Source organism: Vicia villosa, linkage group LG4 (genome assembly GCF_029867415.1).
Source record: "Vicia villosa cultivar HV-30 ecotype Madison, WI linkage group LG4, Vvil1.0, whole genome shotgun sequence".
Classification (NCBI taxonomy): Eukaryota; Viridiplantae; Streptophyta; class Magnoliopsida; order Fabales; family Fabaceae; genus Vicia; species Vicia villosa.
The window spans coordinates 79063758-79072506 of NC_081183.1; the positions used below are offsets into that span (position 1 = coordinate 79063758).

At 39.8% G+C, this 8749-nt stretch overlaps 1 long non-coding RNA gene across 2 annotated transcripts; it reads left to right on the forward strand.

The window, feature by feature from the left end:
* Window positions 1-340: 340 nt before the first annotated feature.
* On the forward strand, window positions 341-2627 carry LOC131594927 (uncharacterized). Of its 2 annotated transcripts, none has more exons than XR_009281620.1 (3): window positions 341-715; window positions 789-1199; window positions 1978-2627. It is a non-coding gene; the product is annotated as an uncharacterized LOC131594927 (long non-coding RNA). The 2 variants fall into 2 exon arrangements; XR_009281619.1 differs by having other exon boundaries at window positions 341-707.
* Window positions 2628-8749: the final 6122 nt, after the last annotated feature.

Below are 8749 nucleotides of genomic sequence, written 5' to 3' on the forward strand. Positions count from 1 at the left end.
GTGCATTAGTAAGGTAATTTGAACTAGGAATCATGTTAAAAGCGCGCATGGGCCTAAACAGGGGGTGGGGAAATGAAAGCGTTAGGCCCAACTAGTTCTTTTTTGTTTATGTTATCTAAGGATGAAGAAGGTGCTGGGCCAAAATGGGGTGCGTCCAGTAACAATGGCGTTTTGGCCCAAAGATGATTTTTTTTGTACAGATTCAGCACAAAATGAAAATGTGCATTAGGCTAAGGGGGTGTGGAAGCAGTTTCGTGAGCCCAAGGTTTTGTTTGATTCACTGAAATGTTTATTCAGATTTCATTAACAGAATTTAATAAAAAAAATAATTGAAAAAAATAATTAAACTAAAACAGAAACAAAAGGGGATTTAGGGTTACCTTGCACCGTTTCAGATGTTCAGACTCTTCTTCCTTCTTCACAAAACCCAACGGCGACGGCGCGGTGGGGAAATTCATCTTCTCCGACGAAGCGAACTCCAACGCCGCCATAACCAGCGCCTCTTAGCTCTCTCCTCACACCTCTCCGTGTTTCGGAATCTCAAACTCGCTCTGATTTCACTTCAGATCCCCTCTCGATCTCGTCTCTCTCATGAGATCGACATAATCACATCATTCTCGCTAGCTCGCCCTTGCTGCCCTCGTTTGAAGTTGATATGAAGGTGTTGTGATGAAGATCGAAAGAGAGAATTTTGTTGCCACAGATTGGTACGAAGGTGATGATGAGCCGATAACGCTTTCTTTATTTTTTTTACTCTGTTCTGATTCGGAATTCCTTTGATTTTGCAGAGTTTTTGAGGAGTTGATGTATGAAGGTTATTGAAGAAAGTTGAGATTGCGAGAAGAATACGAATCCTTTCGAGTTGATGACTCTTGTTTGAAGGTTGAGGTGTGATTGAAGGTTGATTGAATAGTGGCGAAGATTGATGATGGTGAAGAGAGATGAAGAGCCTGAAGTTTTTTCTGTTAGAGTTCTTATGTAAGTTTTTTGTGTAATGAAGGATATAGAGAAGTTTTCTTGGTGAAGAAGGTGGAGGTTGGTTCAAGGTCGATGATAGAGGAGAGAGTTGCAGAGTGTTGAAGATTGGGGAATGGAGAGGGAATGGTGAAGATGATGATGTTGTGTGAAGAGAATGAAATCGAGAGACTCTGAATTGGACTCAGCTTTGGATTTATGGAGGTGAAGGGAAGAGAGTCGAGGTTAGTTTTTTCATTCTGATTTTTCTGTTAAATGCTTTTCTCTGCTAGTTCTCATCTCCTCCTCTTTTCTGCTTTTTGTTCTGTAACTCTGTTAAAAATCAGTTGGGAATTGGTTAGGGTTAGTTAGAGATTGTACTAGGTTGGTTAAAGTGAGCTGGCAGTTAGAACTCAGTTAATGGTTATTTATAGTGAAACTGAGATTGGTTATGATTCTGTTAGGTAGTTACAAATTGGTTTGAAAACAGTTAGGAGGTTATTAGTGATTAGGAAAGTTTTGCTAAAATAGCTAGTGGTTCAGTTATGGTGGGTTTGGATGGAAACTGAAATGTGGGTTAGTTATATGGTTCTGAATTCTGTTATGAATGGGTTGAGAATAAAACTGATTTCTGTTAGGTTTTTGGAAGTTAGTTGTTAGTTACAAAACTGTTAATTGATAGAAATTTTGCAAAAGAAGGATTGGTAGTTAGTTTTGGATTTGATGTGAGTCATTTGTTTGGTTTGAAGCGTAGACTGTGGATTTTGAATGACTTGTTTTGGAGTGAAATTTTGGTGCATATTGGTTGAAATGATGAAGGTTTGGGGTGTTTGAATGGGACTGTTTTTTTGATAGTTATGGGGTTTAAAAGTTTGAGGAAAGTTAGTTGGTTAGGATATGATTGTTAAAACTGTTATGCAGGGTCGGTCTAGTAGTTAGGATCCGTAAATTGGTTTTGCTTTGAATGTATTATGGCTGAACTGAATGCAGAATTGTATTGATTGTTTGAAACTTTGAATGTAGGTTATGGAAACTGATTTGAACTGTCAATTTTGGTCGTGATCATGTATGTATGGATGCAGGGCATGGTTTTCTTGGTCACTTCTGTTAGCAACTGTGGCAGTATGAAGAGTTTGGTTTAATGGCTGCAGTTTGGTTAAAAGATAGTTGTCAATTTTGAGTTAGTTTCCCCTTTTTTGTCTTAATGCAGGATTTCGTTGGAATGGAAACATGGCTTGAGGCTTCTTGTCTAGATGATGAATGGTGTTGGCTGTTAGTTAAATGTTGTTAACATGATTTGCTGGTAATAGTTGGCTAATTGGTGTATGGTTTCTTTACGTCGCTGCAGGTACGGTTCTGGAGTTAGCTTGGAGCCTTTGTGGTAAAACTTAAAGAATGCATGGAGACGGATTCGAGATGGCAAGCAACGGCTACAGTGAAAACAACATGGTGAAGACGCATCCTCTTGGCGACCCCAGACTCAGAATATATATTACATAACCTTCTCATTTCTTTTCTGTATAATTTCCCAGTGTGTATTGGAGAATTCATGATGCTGATGTAACTTGTTTGAAATTGAATGGTAATTGATGAAAATCAAATGAACTAATGGATATGGATTGATGGATGAAATATATATTTGAAGTGATGTAATGAATGGACTTTCTCTTCCATTTTCCTTTGATTTTCTTTTATGTAGCATATGGATTTTGTAATGAATTGGATTTGGAACATGAAATATGTAATGCTTTTTTTGTAATGAAATTTGTATGAAGTGTATGAATGTTTAAGTATATGGACTTTGGATCCTTTGAATGCGTAGATTTTAAATGAATGAATGGTGAACTTGTATGATACAAACCATCCTTGACATGCACCTTGAATCATATTCAGATGAAATCTCGATCAGAACTCATACGTGCACTCCTTAAATCCCACCCTTGCGTGCATCTCAATTTTTGATAAGCTGAAACAAACTTGACCTCATATGCCCTTACTTGAATCCAGAGTTTGAGTTCACTCGTATTTTGAAACAAAACACCTGATAAGCGCACCTATTTAACTTTGATGGAGTCAACCCTTTTTTAATTGTATCACGATGTATGCCTTATAACTCACAAGCCAAAGTATCGAATTGATGACCCATACTCCTCTTGTCCAGCCAAAATTCCTTTTCAATTGTTGGATATAACCTCAGATGAAAATCAAGTTCGAAATATTGAAGGAAAGATATTCAGGATAGCCCTAAGCCCAAACTCATACATAAGGGATTGAAATCCCAATGCCACAGTTCGATGTTCAAAGAAGAACCAGATGAACCAGTCTATGTACACCTCAAAACATTATGAAACCTTAACAATTCAAGATCCTTGTTCCCAATGCCCATTTTATTGATTAACGATGCATGATGAGTTAGATGACCTAATGGGAGGTATGTACATGAGAGTATGAAATGCATAAGCCTAAGCCAGATAAAATTGAAAGGGTAGGACAAATTTGGGGTATGACACCATAAAACTAACCTTTAGAGCAGAAGAGATAGGTTCGTCATGGGAGGTAGGAGTGTCGGGTTTTGGCTGCAGAGGAAATGTCAGACTAAGACAAAACATAAAGATAAATATCTACGAGTTTGAATATGTACCTTTTCTTTGGAAGTAGCAGTTTTATCAGACTTGGTGGTAGGATTGTCTTTGACGGCTGCAAGGGGAACAACTAAAGAAATGGCTAAGTTAGTACCAAAAGGAGTCGAAGAAAATGAAAGGAGTTTTCCAAGAAGTTGTTACCATTAGGGATGGCAGTGAGTGTTCTCACATATCGAGGAGCAATATGAAAAGAACCTGGATAGTTATCCAAACTGTACTTCGTCGATTCCACTCTAGCGGCCTTTTTCTTATAAGCATTCTCAACATCCGACCAAGGACAATAATACCAATCTGGAATTGGCGGTCGAAATGCCAAAGCTAGAGGGCTAGTAGGTAAGGGAGGAAATTTAAGTTTTGCAAAATGAAGTGCGAAGAGATATTTGTCTTTCGCGTAACCAGGGATTTTTAAAGAAGGGATCTTGATGGTTACCTTCTCCCTTAATACCTTAGCCGCTTGAGAGATGGTTCAACGAAGATCAGTGGGCAAATATACCACCCAAAGTACTTCTAGAAAGCTTGAATTTGTTTGATATTGGTGGCCTTACATTGAGTGGGTTTACCCTGCAAACGACCAATAGCAGGAGTCAGTTCTGAAATCTTTTTATCAGGATCACCAACAAAGGTAATAAAATAAGTTCGCCACCAAGTTTCGAACTCGTGAGTACAGTAAAACGACGATTTAAAATTGGTGAAATTGAGAGAGGGCCACCCATTCCATATGCTGTCATAATCTTCCTGAACATGCTCCCATGCTTCGTCATTAAGAATGTCTAGTAAAAATTCATGAGAAGTATACAGAGATTTAGGGACCAACTGACAGAGGCCAAATTGTCGAGCCACCAAGTTAGGCTGGTAGGATGTCAAACTAGGGCTTGTACTTGCGATGGAGTAAGACAGGAAAACGGGGACCAAAAATCGCTGCCAGGTGTTAACAGAGAGCTTTTTGTATTCTTCCCTCATAGGAGGAAAGATGTTGGTAAGCCACTTGAGGCCAGACTTGCCGTCAGCAAAAGAGGCCATAGATGGTTGAAAATCGACGCTTTTTAACATCAGGTCGAACATCAACTTGAAAAGGTTGAAGTTGGGGGCACCTTTATCGACTGGGGTCAGAATGGACAGGCGTTCCCAGTCACTACAGATTCTAGCCGGAGCACAAGTTATCTTCAAATTTCTGAAAGGTTTTATTTCTTCAGAAAAAGTGGCATTAATCCATAGTTGCAGCAACCAAAATGGTCCATGCACTAAAACATTTTTTCTTTTTGAGGCGTTGGGGTTGTAGTATCTGATTTTTCGAGCCACTTCCGTCAGACACATGTAAAGGTTGGCCAATATTAGCTGCCCCAAAGCAACGCTATCACCATGATGTAGGTGACTAGCGAGATAGACAAATTGCTTCGCCACCTGCATAGACCTGGAACAGAAAACACATCTTGACAACCAGTATGTCAAGAAAGCAACATGTTCCTCATCACTAATGTCAGGAGTGTCTTTATGATGATGAGCAAGGAAGTTATTGAATGTCGGGATCTTAGTTTCACCGACGTTGAACTTCACTGGGACCACTTCGACATCTACATGGTTAAACACGGGACCAGTCGGTTTTAGGACCGTGATGGCAGCGACATCTAAGAGGGTAGGAGTGATCATGCCACAGCCAGTGTGGAAAGTGTTCGTTGAACCTTTCCAGAAAAATAGTGCAGCTGTCAACATGCTATGAGAATAAGAAATGCCTTCTTGAGACATGTTTAGGAGGGTGTCGATACCTAGATCTTCCTACAGTTTTCCCTTACTGGGTTTCAAACGTGCCATCCAGGCAGCAAACTCAGGGCATCTTAGTGGAGGATCCGTTCAAAAGTTCCTGTCATAAAAACGCAAGGAGAAAGGTTTTGGAGAGGATATCAACGGTCTGGAGTCTCTGCTAGTTGGAAAGAAGGCTCCATCATCAGTTGTAGAAATCTCACAAGGAGCATCAACGGCTAGTGGGCCTAAGAGATATAAGGGGGCACCTTCAAGTTGGAAGGGAATAAGTACCTGAGATTGCCAGATTTTAGCTTTTTCATCAGCGAATGGGGGTTCTGGGACGTAAGGTTTGCCGTCGACGAGGCAAAGCTCATAGGACTTGGGTGGAGATACGTTTGGGGTAGAGGCTGCCATTGTTGTAAGAAGAAGCTTTTGGAAGATGAAACGGTCTGAGAAGAAAGCAAGAACGCAAAGAGTTGAAGAAGAAATGCAAAAGATGTGAAAAGGAGAAGAAAGAGATTTTCTGGGAAGGGCTACTTATAGCCAGTGAGAAAACGTCAATTGGTGAGCAGGGACGTGGCAAAAAAGGAGGCACGTGGAACTAGGTTTCCGCATGCGTGGAATCCCACTAGTGCCACGGAAACGGAGCCATCACACCACATTAAATAATCCCACGTCTCGAGGCAATAAAACGTGGGGGAAGTAATGATGGCATGACATCAACAGACAAGACGTTACAGTGAACCTACTCCACTAGGTGGACGCAAACGTTCAAGTCGAAATGAGGGAAGTGGAAACGTTAGGTCGAATTCAAGATTTTCATAGATGCCACTTTCACGCATCATCTGCAGGTCGAAGTGACATCTCTGAGGGGGCATTTTGTTACCCTAAGAAAAATCCTAGAGGCAAAGCAAGACACGTGTCTTCATTAGAGGACTATCTCATTTTAACAAGAAATATGTGTAAAGGAGAAATAAAGAAAATGTCGACAGCAGATGGTGTCAAAATTGTTGTGAGTCGAAGCAAGAATAAAAGTCGAACATAGGGGTTCCATACTTAGGAGATTTTTAGATAAAAGGTTCGATGGTGGGAAGCAGTGTCGATGAAAGGCAATTATTAGAAACAAATAAAGCGCGAGAATTCAAATGTTCAAAGTTTGAAATGTTAATGAAGAAGTTATCAAGCCAGAATCGTGTGTCAAAGGCGCCAAACACAGAGGAATCCTACGAGACGGTTGCTGCTAGACTGAATCTTAGTCGTAGATTGTACTAGGAAGTTATTTCATGTAAAGCCTATAAATAGGCCATAATAATGTAGAAAAAGTGTGTTCACTATTACGATCAAACTACTTGCTTACACTCTGCCCATTTTCCGCCCTTAAGGAAACAAGAGTTGCTGAGAGTTCTGATGTATGTGAATTACCATATTTATTTTCAATGCAATCCTTTTACTTCTTAATCGTACGTTTTGACGCTTTTACTTGTATTTTGATCTTTAGCAAGCATTTATTTTGTCTCTTAATCATCGTTTCAACCAAGTAAACCGAAACTGGTTGTTATTATCACAGAGTATCTTCTGAGTCGACGCCATTCTGGTGGTCACGAGTCACCCTAGAAGGTCAGGGTCGGAACACTCATAGTCTCATAAAAATCTATAAGTCTAGGTTTGTCTCGTCGGTTACGAGTCACCTGTCGGTCGAATCTAACAGTTAGTGTGGAAAAACATTGTATTTGTTATCCAGCCTTAGAAAACCGTTTCTTAGGCAGAGCCTTTCGAAGAGACAGATACAATCTCAAAGAACTTTAGCACGTGGTCTTAAGATCAACTGGTCGATCTTGCAAGTAACCCTTAGTTTCAAGGCTTTGGGAGGACCAGCGTTTGTTTACCAATTTCCACAGTAAACAGTAGGGAAGAGGATTAACGACCTTGCTATCTTTCGGCGTGAAATATAGGGGACCATTTGATGTGCTTAGGGCACAAACTTTCTGCAATTGGGTGTATGATAGTCTAGTAGTCAGGACTATGTTCTAGAATCCGATTGAGTGTCTGATTGATATGTTTGGATGCAGAGCATTGTGTCTCAAGGCGGTCGGATAAGGGAGACATGGTCGTCTCAGAACAGTTTCCCCTAAGCCCTCATGTTTGAATATTAAGGTGAGGGTTTGGATATTTTAGTCTTTGACTACTGACCACCCTTTTTGTGCCCCCATTGTTCGAAACATCAAATATCTATTCAGAGGCGTAATTATGATCTTTCTCGGGAACTGAAATACTTGAGTGTTACGTGCGAGTGATAAGATTGTTGATAGGACATCTTTCTTTCTACACTGTTTACATAAATATAGTTAGAACTAGAGTTGCTTCCATTTAGACTTACCTTCTTCTTTACTGTTGAGCGGTCACCACTATTCTTTTGTGAAATTTCTCCTTCTTGTATTTAAAATTACTAACGCGACATGGCTAAAAATCATCATCAATTATCAAACAACTTTAACAACAACAATAATTTTATCATCAACAAACTTGATTCGAACAACAGTATAATCATTATCAATTAACAACAACTATCCTCAAGCAATTTCAAAATCATTATCATCAATTATGCAATTCAATTTCCAATTATCCACCACAATTTCAAATTTCAACATCAAATATCATTATAAATTGAACTCAAGTGACAACAATTAATATCAAGGCTCAAAGAATTATCGGAAATGTAATCGAAGAAGAGATGATCGAAAGCTTTGCGAAGAGGAGGAAGGATACCAGAATTCGGAAGCGGCGGAAAGAAGCAAGGTCGTGCGGTCGACGCGAAGGTGAAAGGAGAGAGTCCGAAGTCGTAGGCCAGATAGAAGGAGTATGCACGACAGAGCTTGGCCGTGGAGGGGCGGTCGGAGAGTGAGGAAAACCGGAGATAGAGGTTGGTGATCGGAGAAGAATCTGGTGTGCGAGAGAGGAAGGAGATGAAGATTTGAAGAACTTTGGAATTTTTGATCTTGAGTTGAATGTGTGTTCTTGAAAAACCTATGAAGTTGCTAACATGTTCTTGAGAAAATAGGGTTTTGATTCACAAAAAGAGGAGAGAGAAATGAGAGAGTGTTTTTTGAGATTTTGAGTGAAAATGAGTTAATGAGAAAAAGTGGGAAAAATTAATATAAAGGTCTCCCAATTTTGAATTTCAAAAATTGCGCCAAAATAGCTTTTTGAGCTCCGTTTTCGAGGAAACATGTTTTGGTGCGAAATTCGGAATCGAGACCAACGGTAAAATTAAATATGATGAAATTTATGAATCGTTGCCACCAGAACGGACTCAGTCTGATAAATGGTGAAGAAGTTATGCGCGTTTCAACGGCGAGAATCATCTGGTCATCTGAGGCGGAAAACATAACTGTGCAGAATTTTCGTGCGTACCA